At 40.4% G+C, this 13685-nt stretch overlaps 1 long non-coding RNA gene across 1 annotated transcript in view; it reads left to right on the top strand.

The window, feature by feature from the left end:
* LOC137333648 (uncharacterized) overlaps positions 1 to 12986 on the top strand; it is a 107772-nt gene extending 94786 nt beyond the window's left edge. The window contains exons 3-4 of the long non-coding RNA XR_010965951.1: positions 12332 to 12426; positions 12850 to 12986. This is a non-coding gene — a long non-coding RNA (uncharacterized lncRNA). The remainder of the gene's footprint in view (positions 1 to 12331; positions 12427 to 12849) is intronic.
* Positions 12987 to 13685: the final 699 nt, after the last annotated feature.

Below are 13685 nucleotides of genomic sequence, written 5' to 3'. Positions count from 1 at the left end.
ACGCAATTATATCAGCCTTAGTCAGAAACTCGTACCGCTCCCCTTTGAATGCTTGCAGCAAATCACTGTGTACTTTGTTGCAATAAAGTAGAATGTACATTGACATCGTGCTTTGTTATTCATGGAGGTTAGAATCATACAGGAAAGGCCGCAGTAGTTTCATGCTGACAATCAGATGATGATTATTGACATGGTCATATGGGGCAAAAAGGACTGATGCATTGTCATGTTCAAGGATGGGTACTGGATTGAGGGAATGGTCCTTTAATTGACAGTGAAGAAAGAGGTAAAGCATGGGTGTCAAAAGTACACTAAGTTACACAGAAGAGAAGACTTTGAGATTTGCTATGATGCCCCTTGCAGCAGTCACTGAAGAGTCTTCTGAGTGAAGGTCATCATGATGCTCGGCTCCATGTACTTCTGCCTCCAATGAAGCTAGAGCCACCTCCCAAGCAATATCCAAGTTCAGACCATTTTTGTATGGTGAAGTTCTGCAGGGCACAGCAGTGTCAGTCATGTGCATGAAGTATGACCTGGAGCATACTGGTGTGTCCCTCCTAACTTGTCCAGGCAGCAAAAGTGTCTCTTTTAAGATTCAATGATCTGTTTTGTAGAGGCATGTGCCTCATTGTAATAATCTAGTGCTGCTGTTCGGGCCACTCTGGGAGGAGGTCATTATTACCCACTAGCCATCCATTAACATGATTTTCTTCCCTGAAGAGGTCAGGGTGGGCTGAATTTTGAAGAATGATTGCAACATGACAACTTGTGTAGGATCATTTGCAAGTTGTCAGACACAATCTGTACATTCAGGGACTGGAACCCCTTCCTATTGAGAAAGTTAAGGGGGATTTCTGTGGAAGCTCACAAAGCAACATGGGTGCCATCTCTTTCACTCTGTACTTTGCGGAAGCCAGTAACCCCATAAAACTGGATGGCCCTATCACTGCTACCTTGCTGTGATGCCAAAGGTGATGAATTCTCCAGCTCTCCTGTAAACTGTGTCAGTCAGCTGACAAATGCATGACCATACTGCACCCTGGTTGACATTACAGAGATCCCCCATGGCTGCCTGAAATTAGCCTATGCCATAAAAGTTGAATGTGGTCATCACCTTCATAACCATAAAGAGAGCAATTAGGGTAGATCACCATGGCTGCTGGTTCTCGTGAAGTAGGTGACAGGACTGCCCTATTGCCTCTCTGGTGACATGCACTCACATCTTTTCAGTAAGCTCCTCATATGACCTGTATATTTTATGGAGGTTGTAATATCTGGTGGGATCCCACACCCTTAAACGATGCCTGGTTCTCCTTTGCTGCACCAGTGCTGTCCCTCGACCTCTTCCTGCATGATAATGACATACGGGTATGCCCATGGGGAATACCATACCTGGTCCTGAGAAGTTCTCACTGGGGGTGAATGGGCGGGGGGGGGTTGGGGGGGTGGAAATCTCCAAGTGGCCTCACACTGTCAAAAGCAGTGAAAAGTGATTACAGGTCTGCGTAAGCATAATGTCAAATAATTTGCAGCAAAAAATCATCCCCAGCTATGGATATCGCTAATGTAATTCTCTACCTTCAGAAACTCTCACTGCCATTTGTCTCAGCTGATTCTGGCAACAGCTGAATCTTATAATTCTCAATCTAATTTACCCTAAGTGCTTTGCAAGGTTAAAAGCAGGAATCTCGAAGCTGCAGTGCCACAGGGCCTCGTTTTAACTTATGTAAAGGAAACTCGCAAGCGGGTCATAGGATTGGCCAAAAAGCTAAAGGGAATTCAGAGGGATCGATTGGTTTTTTTGGTTGGAAAACCAACGTAAATTGCTTCTGACCCATTTTGCTGCCCCAATTATATGCTTAGATTATGCCAAAAGTGGCCAGATCGTTTGATCTGAAAATTAATTACGATGTACAACTTTATTCTAGGTGGCAATCAAACCATACATAGTCAAATCATTAATTAATATACAAGATTTGGATGATGTAGAAACAACTGTCAAGTCATTCTATGCACAGCATGCTTCATTATATCCTTGATCTTGGTTGATTGACAACCAGAAACCTTTGGACTGGAATAAATATTGGAGATTTCTCTCACGTCCTTAGTTCATTTCACTTGTGAAGTTGAGCTCAGTGAGATTAACATAGGAATTGCACCACTTATGTTTGACATTGCATTGGGAAGGCTACAAAAGACTATTTCAATCCAGAAGTTTTGCAGATTATTGGACTGGTTAAGAAATGTACTCTAACTTTTAGTCCCTTGTGGACTGATTCTATCTTTTAAGTATTGTACAATTAGTTTCTTGCTGTGTCTTGTATTTTTTTACATGTAAGTAAATCTATTAGTTTCAGCCTGAATGTAATGGTCTGATAATTTTGTATTTACCACTTTAAAGAAAGGACAAGAGAACTTGCATCTCCAATGCATTATTCCTGATAATTTGGGGGCCATTGATAGTTCCATTATACACTTTCCCACTCACATCATGCATAAAGGCATATGTTTTGGTTCATAAGAGGTTCTGTCTGCTTATGAAAACTGCCTTTCTGCCATGAGTATAATCATAGCATCATACAATTTTAGAGCACAGAGGAGGCTTTTTGATTCATCATCCACATGCTATTTGAAAGAGCTATTCACTTTGGTCTTTTCCTTGTACCCTTTTAAATTTTTGTCTTTCAGATTTTTAAAGCTATTATAGATTCTTCCTCCAAGGTGAAATCCTCAACTGTAATGACTGTTAATGTGCTAAATGGATCAGTTGATAAATAAGTTTATTTTTACTTTCTAAAAATAGAATAAACATAGTTTGAGGCTTTTGTTGCATAACTATGAGGCATTAATGGGTGATAAATGAGAAGGCTTAAGAAAACCTGCAAAAAGGCAAGCCCTGGTAAGATAAGGAAAACATGAACTCCCTGCAGCACACCAACACAGATGCAATGGGCACTCAGCAACGATTTTCTTCCTGAAGGCTTTGCATGCATGCAGCCCTTTACACAAACAGAATTTTGTAAATGCATCGTAACTACAGCTTTTTTTAATGCTTTCTACATTTTTATGCACATGCCAATATTGTTATGTAATTTTACATAAAAAATAATGACTAAATTTACAGTGTTGAATGCGTGGTTTCAATTACAAGTGCATGTGTACAATGGGCCAAAAAACAGTGTAAGTGCTGGGATGCACCTGCTAATGACCTCTGGCGCTGACCCCACAAGTTTGCAGTGTCAGTGGGAGGTCATAACACTTTCATGGCCCCAGCAGTGGCCTGCGCCACTAGGGACACATCTCTAAGATGCCCACCTTCCCATGAGGTCACAAATAGCAGAAGTGTGCCAGTCGGGGGTGGGGGGGGTGGGTATGGGGAAGGTGGCTGGTCCAGAACACTCTGGAAAAAAGCAAGCCTTGCTCTCTAGGATCACTTTCTTAGGGGGCTGAAATGTGGTCTAAATATTTGCTACACTTTTGCAGATGCTAGACCATGTTCTCAGGCTGGATCTCCAGATGGTGCCCACAACTGCCATTCAGCGGCCTCGTCTAACCAGGCCTATTGTCCACAGTTGCTCTGCTGGGCCTCTGGGAAATCTTAGCATTGGGAGTCCCCCACCCTCTCCTACATCGATGGCCTTGCTTAGGGGGAAGCAGTATGTCTGCTCCAACAGGCCAATGGCTAATTCCAGGATAAAGTCAGGACCCAGCGTGTCAAGGTACCAACCTAATTTGTGACCCTTCTGTTGCACTCCTGCCATAGTTTCAGAAAGGCCGTACTGAAAGGGCCCTAGATGTTTGGCCTCAATATAATTTAATGTGATGAACTGCTGGGCTGCTCCCTTGTACTTGGTGTCATAGTATGATGCGTTCTTTCTCATGTACTCTTCCTAATTGATTCCCTATTGGAAGGAGTAGATGTGAAGGATTCTTGTGAGGACCTGCTTGTAATTCTGCTGACTGCCATCTCTACATGTTGCAGACCCAGACTATCTTGCTGTTACCAGCAACAGCATGTCCTATACTGTGTGTATTAGGGTGTTTCTTCTGTCACTTGCCCAGAGGTGGGTACTGGCAAGGACTGGCTGTGCTACCCAACTGCAATTCCATACACCCTTCCAAGTGCAGCTAGCCTCTCTGTTTTATTGTAGTCTACATCTTTGACCCACATAGGACACTTTTCCATTCCCTCACATCACCCACAAAGATTTGAATGGCGTTATCTGTGAAGTGAGTCTTTCTACATCTTACTTCCTCCATCAACACTCCCAATTTACAAACTCCACAGCTGGAGTGATGCACTGAGTGTTATTTATAACTTGTAAATACCTATTAGAAGGGTTGATAGGTAGTTCCAAAACTATTATTGCAAGTATTTCTGATAGACTGCTCAGTTGCACATCAGTTGTAATATAGGCTAACTCTAAGAATGCACATTGAGTAAACCTGTGAGTCCCCTTGAGAGCTCTCATTTAACATACAATCAGTGTGCTAATAGCAAATTAAATCCCAAGAGAGTAGGCAGGTGATATCCTCTCAGGCATCTACAGGATTCCTTCATGAATGAGTGGGGAATTGTATGTGACATGGATTAATTTACTCTCTAACTTGCCTCTCCCTCTCTGAAGGGAGTATTTCAGCTCCAATTGACTTCTTCCTCTTTAGCCATGGTGAGATTGGGAACTCATCCTGTGTGGAGTTGTAGGAGATTGTCTCTTTAATGATCTGTGAATGTTTCCATGAACATTCTAAAAATGACATAAAAATGTAATTACGATGAATTTTTGGTATTGTTACTTTGTTTCTTTATGTAGATCCGTTTCTGGGCACTAGGGTCCTCCATTTCAGAAAGATCTTGCTTCTTGATACTGCCATTTTTCAGTTTAAAAAAAAATAGATTGATTCAGAAGATGACTCCCGTACGATTGATATGGAATACTCATCTCACATTGCATCTCTAGCAAGTGCTTCAGTTCTTATTACACATTTTAAAGCTTATTCTGAGCATAGTTTTATTTAATATTTCAGAGTGAATGCGTTTGATTTGTCCACTGAATGGGGTTATTTTAATTCCCTTGCATATGTCTCCGCTTGATTTGAGATACAGCAAATAGAGGTCCATAACTCATTGTTACGATCTTGACTGGTGACATATTAATATTAGCGAGGAAGTCATAAAGAGTGTAGACTTATAATTTTCTTTTAGTGATATTTTCCAGGAGTCTAAGGAGGATCATAGCAAATAAGAGGTTGAGGGCTGGGGTGATTGACATTTTAAGTATGTTAGCTTTGCCCCATAATAACAGGGAACTTCTACCATCATAGCAGATCCAGATTTACATTAGCAAGGAATAATTCAGCTGGAAGCTATATGATGGGTCTAAGTAAACTATTATCCCCACATATTTCAGTTCTTTCTCAAGCTTTCATTATGGTAATGAACTGTAAGATTCTGGAAAGCAGTTCAAAGAGATATGATTTGATCTCAAAACCAACATTTTCCCATATGTGTCAATCAAAGTGTAGTGTGGCTGATGATGAGTCCTAAAGAATAAACAAAACATTCTGAGACTGACTGGAGCCCCACATCAAACTGACCTTTCCCTTTCCCTCTTGATGCCCGAATAAGCTTGTGTTGCCAAGACAAACCGTGAAGGGAAGTGTGAGCAATCCTTTTGCATCTTTTAGTTAAGGGTGAAATAAGTTGCTGTTATTTGTTGCGTATTAATAATGGACTCGTTATATAAGATTTCAATTCTCTGCTTGAATCAGTCTCAAATTCATACTTTTCAAAGTATGGAATGGCTTTGTACACCTTATCAAAAAGGCTTCTTCACATCAAGGGTAAAAGCCACAACTGAATTCTCTGATTTACTGCAAACCATGACAATATCAAAGAATTGGCTCATATTATCTAAGATAAACTAATCCTTATCCAATTCTACCAGTTTCCAAATTAGGAATAGTATTTTCTACTCAATCTCAATGTGATTAATCGGTCTTTCCTAGTTTTATTTATTATCTCCTTGTCAAACTCACAACCTATAGAGGGTCTGATTTTTTTCTAAGTTATGTCCAAAACACAAACATATGCTTCTGATGTACAGCAAATCCTCTGTGTGCTATTAGTTGAGGCAATTTTGATGTAGAAATGAATTCAGCACATGCTTAAATGCAGTTGTACTCGTTAAACACAGGATGGATGATACCAAGGGCAGCTAATGATATCTCAAATTTAAATACAGATTACAAAATTCTGGCTGAAACAATGGCTAAGTGTATAAAGATTCTTCACCAGATTGTCTTAATAAAGGAGAAATGTTCAATGGAAGAATTAATAATTTTGTTAAGTAAACTTTAAGGAATTCTAGAGCTGGGAAATCATTCGTGACATATTGCCGGTGAGCTGTGGAATGCCAATCGGGCGTCCAGAGGCAGCGCGCCAGTTTGACGGGGACCATTTTGGGCTGGCTGCCTCGCTGGCAGTAGCTGGCAGGTAAGTCCTGGAGAGAGGGGAATGGGAGGGGCAGTCTCTTCAGGAGCGCTGTGAAGTTAGGAGGAGCACTTCTGCTCCCCCTGGGTTCACATAAAGGTGTGTTTAAAAAAAAATGACATACTTTTTTTGGTGGCAGGCTCAAGCGGTTCCTTTAAGAACCATAAGTTAGGCTGCATTAGGAACCGAGTGGAGCAGGCCCGACATCTGCTCTGCTCAGTGCCAATGAATTTCAGGGAAAGTTCCTTAACAGGGATTCGGCCTCTCATTAACATATTCAAGGAGCCTAACACCTGTTTAAGGTAGCTGGCCAGAACACCTGCAAAGTCGCCATTAGCAATATGGCTGCAACCATAACGCAGGCGCAGTTTGGACATGAGCTTGCCTCTGAAGCTTTCTCTGTTTCTTTGCAATGTTGCAGATGAGTTGAAGAAAATATTTCAGCTCGTCCACCTGCGCCCGACGAGAATGGGGTGTGCAGGCAGCTGAGGGCCTCATAAATATTTGAACGTTGGGGGTCCAATGATGTCATATGAGCCCAATGTGAATGTAACCCTGCGCCACGTGAGTCATGCACAGTGCCAACCGCACTGGTGAAAGCTGGCATCAGATGGATCCAGGGCCAGAACAGGCTGAGCAGGATAAGTATTTTTAAAGTTTTACTGGTCTCCTCATAGACCAGGAGGAGATTGAGCGCTCCTCTGGGACCCACAGAAAAACCTTGGGCCTCCCCTAACCGCGATAGCCTCCCAATGTCCTCCATGACAACTTACCTTAGTGCTGGTGACCATTCCGCCGGCCTTCTAGTCATTCTCGCTGGGTTTGGGTGGGAGTCCGTGTCGGGATACGGTAATGAGGCCTGGAGATTAAAATGACCCGGTCCCCTCGCCAGCATGGCTGTGCAAGCTTGTCACTTGTGCCCCCGTCCCCCCGACTTCGGCATGCAGCACTCGCACACCGATTTAAAGTCAGGGCTTTCTTAAATCCCATAGACCCATTGCCACCCGTTGACTACTACATCGTAACAAATCTAGCAAGTAGTCAAGCACAGCTGATGTCTCGTGCATTTTTGTCAGTTTATACCCTCCCAGTGGAAAAGACATCTTTATCAATTTGAGTCAGAAGAAATGTAATTCTCTGTATCAGCTCACATAACAGCAACGCCATATGTTTGAAGATAGTTTCCAGTTAAGTGAAAAGCATGCAATCCTAAGAGGAATCTGCCAGTCCTGAACAGTAATGTCACGTTTAAGTGTTACATTTAATTCACAGAACTCTAGAATATTTTTTTCTACCACAAGATCATGGCCTAATTAATCCAAGGATTGTACTTCTCAACTTTCTCAAAAATTTGGAACACCATTAGTTATTTTGCAGGCTTTAAGGGAGAGATTAGAAGATATGTGCACCGTCTCTCCCGACTATAACTTCAGTTTTCTGCATTGAAGTCTGCCCATCGGGATTAGATCTCCCTCCTTGCTCCAGGATTCCCCAAAAACAAGAGCAAGAGAGATGATTTTCTTTAATTCTCTAACTCATAATTCTAGCCCTCTAGTTTTGTGCCATGGATAATTTTATTGAAATTAATCCTTTGAAATTCAGTACTTTGAATATTAGTGTATGCAAACTTAATGAAAACCCTTTGCCTGCCATTTTAATAGCGGCATTCACCCATTTGTTTTAAGTGATTTAGCATCTCTGTTAACATAGCTGACAAAGGAATTTTATTGTACACTAGTATTCAAAGAGCCCAATTTCACTGCCGAGGACATAGTACATGATAAACTATGATCGTGTAGTACAGTATAACTTAAGACTTACCATAAATATATTTTTACTAATAAAATGTTTATTTAAAAATATAGTTGTTTTCTAGTCCAAAGCATGACTGTGTATCCTATCCCACACTAAATCCTGTTTGCCCATCATCCCTGTCATCTTTGACCTACACTGGCCCCCTGATTTCCCAGTGCCATAAATTTAAAATTCTCTGGAGGTACTTTTCATCTTCACTGCATGGGTGGTAATCTGGCAAAGCAGGTTGACTGCCTCTTGTAGAACCCGCCCGATATTTATCTCATTGATTTCAATGATTTTAAACTTTCCATGGCCTTAGCCTATCCTACCTTCACAACCTCCTCCAGTCCTAAAGCCGCTTTCCCTGAACATGACATTCCTATGACTCTGGAATCTTGTGCATTCTTCATTCTCCCCTTTCCTTTGTCTCACTATTGGTTGTAGGGCTTTTAGCCCTGTGGTTCCTACCTTTGAAATTCCCTGTCTAAACCTTGCCATCTCTCCACCTTTCTCCCATAAATTTTAAGCACCTCATCAAAACCCATCTCTTCCACCAAACTTTTGGTCACCTATCTTAATCTCTCCTCTCCTGGCATCTGATTTCCACATGCTTATTTTGTGAAGCACTTTGGGACATAGTTTTTTAATGTTAAAATCACTATATAAATGGAAGGTGTTGTTTAATGAGCTTCACAAAATTTCTGTCACACGGGACCCTTTAATTTTAGTTCTAGTTGATACTTTTGGATGCATTCCTCTACTCCTGATTCCTAAATCAATCTCCAAATACACTACAGGCGCCGTGTCTCAAGATCTGTACCTGTACGATGCAATATGCATCCAGGTGACCAAACATAAGCTGCCAGCTGCATCTCACACTAAGTTCAGTGAAAAAGCTCGCATACACAGTGCTCCACCATGACATATCTTTGCAGCTGATGCTCCAATGTAGTAGCCTTGTGTTATCCTAGCCTGACTGCATTCATATCAGGGATTGAGGTTGGAATATACTGCAAAGGCAGTCCCTTACAAATATAGATGTGGCTTCTGCACTGCTCAAACAATGCCGAAACATTCCTTTTCTTTAGTGGAAAAACCATCTATTGCCACAATAGTTTGAGACTCGGATAGATGACTGGGTGCACTTCCCTGAAGTCGTTTACCCAGTTCAATAGGTCGGTCTGGACTGTGAAAGCTCAGGAGTAATCAGGACAGGCAAGCACAGAGCCTGTGCATTGGGCTTCTTTCTGCATTCCAAAGTATTCTTCTGCTTCTACAGACCAAATCACAAATCACTGAATTGGCCTCCCTTTTCCAAGCTATGTCTGTTAGTGGGGCAGCAATGTGATTATAATTGGGAAGCAGTGGTAATAGCCCAAGTACCTAAACCTGTTTCTTGGTCATGGGGCTGGTCTGGATTGCGATAGTCAACCTTCACCTGGTTGGGTCTCTGTCTCTTCCCACCCACACGGTGACCCAAGTACAACACCTCTGCCATCCCCAAATTACACTTTTCAGCACAGTACTGGCAGCCCAGGTTGAGCCATCAGTGACTAGCACAAGAGGCTCCTCCTATGTGTGGCTGAAAATGACAATGTTGTCATTGTCAGTCAGGACATAATCCCCAACCTTTGTCTGCTCAATCTTTCCTGGTAGTTGCATCCTCTCAATTCTAGTAACATCCTTGTAAATCTTTTCTGCACCTTCTATAGTTCTTGAATATTCTTTTTGTAGTATGGAGACCAGAACTGCACTCCAAGTGTGGTCTAACCAAGGTTCTATATAAATTTAACATTACCTTCCTGCTTTTCTATTCTATGCCTCTAGAAATGAACTCCAGTACTTTGTTTGCAGTCTTTATGGCTTTATCAAATTGTGTTGGTACTTTTAATGATTTATGAATCTGTAATTCCCAGATCTCTTTGCTCCTCTACTCCATTTAGTTTCTTACCTTCCGAGGAATAAGTGGCTTCTTTATTCCTCCTACCCAACTGAACCACCTCGCACTTTGCTCTATTCAATTTAATTTGCCATTTATCTGCCCACTCTGCAAGCTTGTTTATGTCTTCCAGTATTTTGGTGCAGTCCTCCATTTTATTAGCTATATACCCCAATTTGGTATCATCTGCAAATTTCAACACCATCCCTCCAATTTCTGAGTCCAAATCATTCACCACTTCCAACTTTCTACCAGTCCGAGAAAGGTCCCATAATTCCTAACCTCTGTTTTCAATCCATTCATTTACTCTTAATGCCTGCCAAGATCTTCACCACCTGGACCTGCCAGTTTTGTAATCAGAGGAGCATTATTTTAGAGCTCTATTAAGCCAATCTTAATAGCCTTAACCAGAGAGCTATGTAGCTCAGGGGAAAACAATGATTCCTCAAGTAGAATTTGATCGCATTGAAATAAAAAGTGTAATTGGAAACTGTTAGGTTACACTTTCGCCACAGACCCACCATCGTCAAGGCCTCACATCTGGGGCCTAGTCCATGTGAGAAGGAGTGCAAGCATATTCAACAAGAATTGACAGTACAACTGAAATTCTACTTAATTTGAAGTAAGGCACATCCAGAGGTCCAGGATAAGAAAAAAACTCTGAATTAAATGTGGAATGGTCATTGCTGTGAATGTAAACATTTAATAAGGTAATAAGCTTACCGGTTGAATGGGCAGAAACCAGAATGCCATGGTAATGGTCACCTGCCAAGATATGTTCAACTGAAAATGGGAGGCCCTTGTGATAATTCCCATCATTTTACCGAGTGTCTGTAAGTCAGAATTGTTTACAATTACTAAAACTCCTTTATGATTGTATTATAGTGAATGGTAAGAAATCCTAATGGTTCTACAAATCACATAAATGTAATAGAATATATATGTTAGATTTAAGACTAACCATTTCCTTAATCAAACGTAAGTATTAAACCTTAATTCAAATATCCTTTATAGTGCATATGTTTAGTGCATCAAAAGTTGCACATAATTGACATTAGTTTATTTTAGTCTGATTTGCCCCTTAATATAGGGGTAATTGTTCTTTTGGTCATTATGTGCCAATGCATTAGTATTCTGATTGTAACTACAGAAAATGCAAGTTTACGGTAATTATGTAAAGATTAGGTTTATCTACAAAATACGTAACTGTGGAGGAATTTTAGAATTTATGGACCAGGTACAGTGATTAGTACATTCTAAGCACTAAATGGTGGTAACATAATTGCAAACAGTATAATTTCATCCATATGGGTTGGAATACAGAGTATGAAACTTACTTATTTTGAGTTATCATGGAATTTAACTCTGATTTGGAAACTTCTAAGTTCATATCCAAATTCAAACTGTGTTTTGGATGTTCATTTATTGGCATTAACAGTAACCACGCCAGGCTATGCAGGACAAAAAGCTTTGATGTGCTTTTGTTGTCATATCTGCAGGCAGCATGTTTCAAAGATAAGCTGCACTTGGTAGAAAGGACAACTCTGGGACATTTCTGTGGGAAAGTAGAAGTATGACAAATCGGTACTGTCGTAGGTCTGGTTTCTCAGCAGAATACAATGTGTTGTTGGTTTAGAACACTCAGTGGCCTCGGAGCTTTGTTTATGAAATTCATTGAAAAGAACAAAGAATGCCAATGCTGTATCTGACTGTAGTTAAAAAGAGTACATGTATTGAACAGCAGCGAATGGATGGACAGCTCTGAGCTGAAAAACATGCAATCAGATTATATTTTGAAACATAAAATAAGGTTTTAGAGGGACAGAATGGTTTAATTTTTAAATAATAATACTAATGATAAAAACATAAAATGTGAAACACAAAGATTGAAGTGCAATTGCATGCAGATTATATACTCTGCCATAATTCTTTGTATCAGGACCATGCTGGGATTTTTAATTACACACTTTTGTGTTATGTTTCAGGGACCTTCCTAATGAAAGGAATATGTTTATGGTACAAGAGAATATCAAAGTCAAAGCTCGAGGAAGAGTTCTGAAAATCAGTCATGTGTGACTTTAAAAAAATCTCTTCTGTCTCAGGCTAGTGGAGCACTGTCTCTGTCTGCTTTTATTGGCTCGGCTGAACATTACAGGGAGAAAACCAGATGTGAAGCAGAGATGACTTGAAAGAGCAGGTAATTAATATCATCTGCTGATCTACTCTTATCTTGATGGGCTGATGTTTACTGCAGTGACCTTAAGGTTGTAACTGACATGACCTTGCCTACTTAAAACCAGGAAGGTCCAGAAGCACTATGCTCTAGAGGCAGTACCACTTCCTCTGTGAAGTACAAACAGCTTGGCTTTATAAATATCTTTTTTGCCCTGAACTTAGTTCATGATGGTGAAGATGGTCTTTTAACTTTCATTCTGCCGCCTCACGACATAATTGTTACCATCACAACATGCACCCTTTGAATTAAATGTGAAACGTATGCCACATACAATATGCATTTTTAAACAGAATTTTTGACTGATGGTTTTAAAGCCGCAGTACCCAGTTTCTATTGGTATTTACCAAATTATTAATGGGAAACAATTTATTTTAATAATTTTAGCTGCCAATGACAGTCAGGAGCCAGAAGTACACAGCAATAGTCAGCAACATCTGTCAATAAAACCATGGTTCTAGAGTTTGAGCTCCGATACAAAAACAAATCAAAAAAATCTAAGATGGATTGTATTTGAAGTGGAATATTTGGTAAGTGGCATTAAATTCTACATATTTTAATATGAAACATTATACATAGCTGTGGGCCACCATAACTATTTAAAGTTGTGTTATCCTTTTATGTGTCTTTTGTAGATGAAGAGTTAGATATAATTTCCCCAGGAAATTCTTGATATTCCTTTCAAATGATATTTCATGTGTTATTGGAATCCTGATTTTAATGAGGATCCCATTTCCATAAGATTAGTTTTCCTCAGGATAGAGGAGACATTTCTACCCGAGATATTTTTGCTGCTTTGTCTCCTCTTCTCTTTTTGTACTGCATGGTTACCTTCACAATAGGAAGCTTCCTCTCACTCCCCCCTGCTCCCCACAATAAAGATCAAACTTTTCCCCTCCCTGGTCTGGTGGGAGAAATTTTGCCTCAGCCCCTATTACATTTTTTTCTTGAGCAGTAAATTCTATTGCTCACAATGTGGTGGAAAATACTTATTTTCCCACACTGTGCGGGGAACATTTTTCCTGTGTGAATAAACCTTAAACCAGCTTGAATCAAAAGATCTCACTCGTTTTAGCTGATTTTAGAAGTTATGAAACACATGTGAAATAGAGGAAGAAATCACAAGAAAGGGGTGTGTGCTGCTGCACTAACTTTTTATGTGCTGATAGACTGGGGAAATTAGTGAGCAACATCCTCTCTGGAAAAACAATTCTTTAAAGTTA

Source organism: Heptranchias perlo, chromosome 16 (genome assembly GCF_035084215.1).
Source record: "Heptranchias perlo isolate sHepPer1 chromosome 16, sHepPer1.hap1, whole genome shotgun sequence".
NCBI classification, from domain to species: domain Eukaryota; kingdom Metazoa; phylum Chordata; class Chondrichthyes; order Hexanchiformes; family Hexanchidae; genus Heptranchias; species Heptranchias perlo.
The sequence above is the reverse complement of the archived record's forward strand: the minus strand, read 5'-3'. Positions and strand labels throughout refer to the sequence as shown.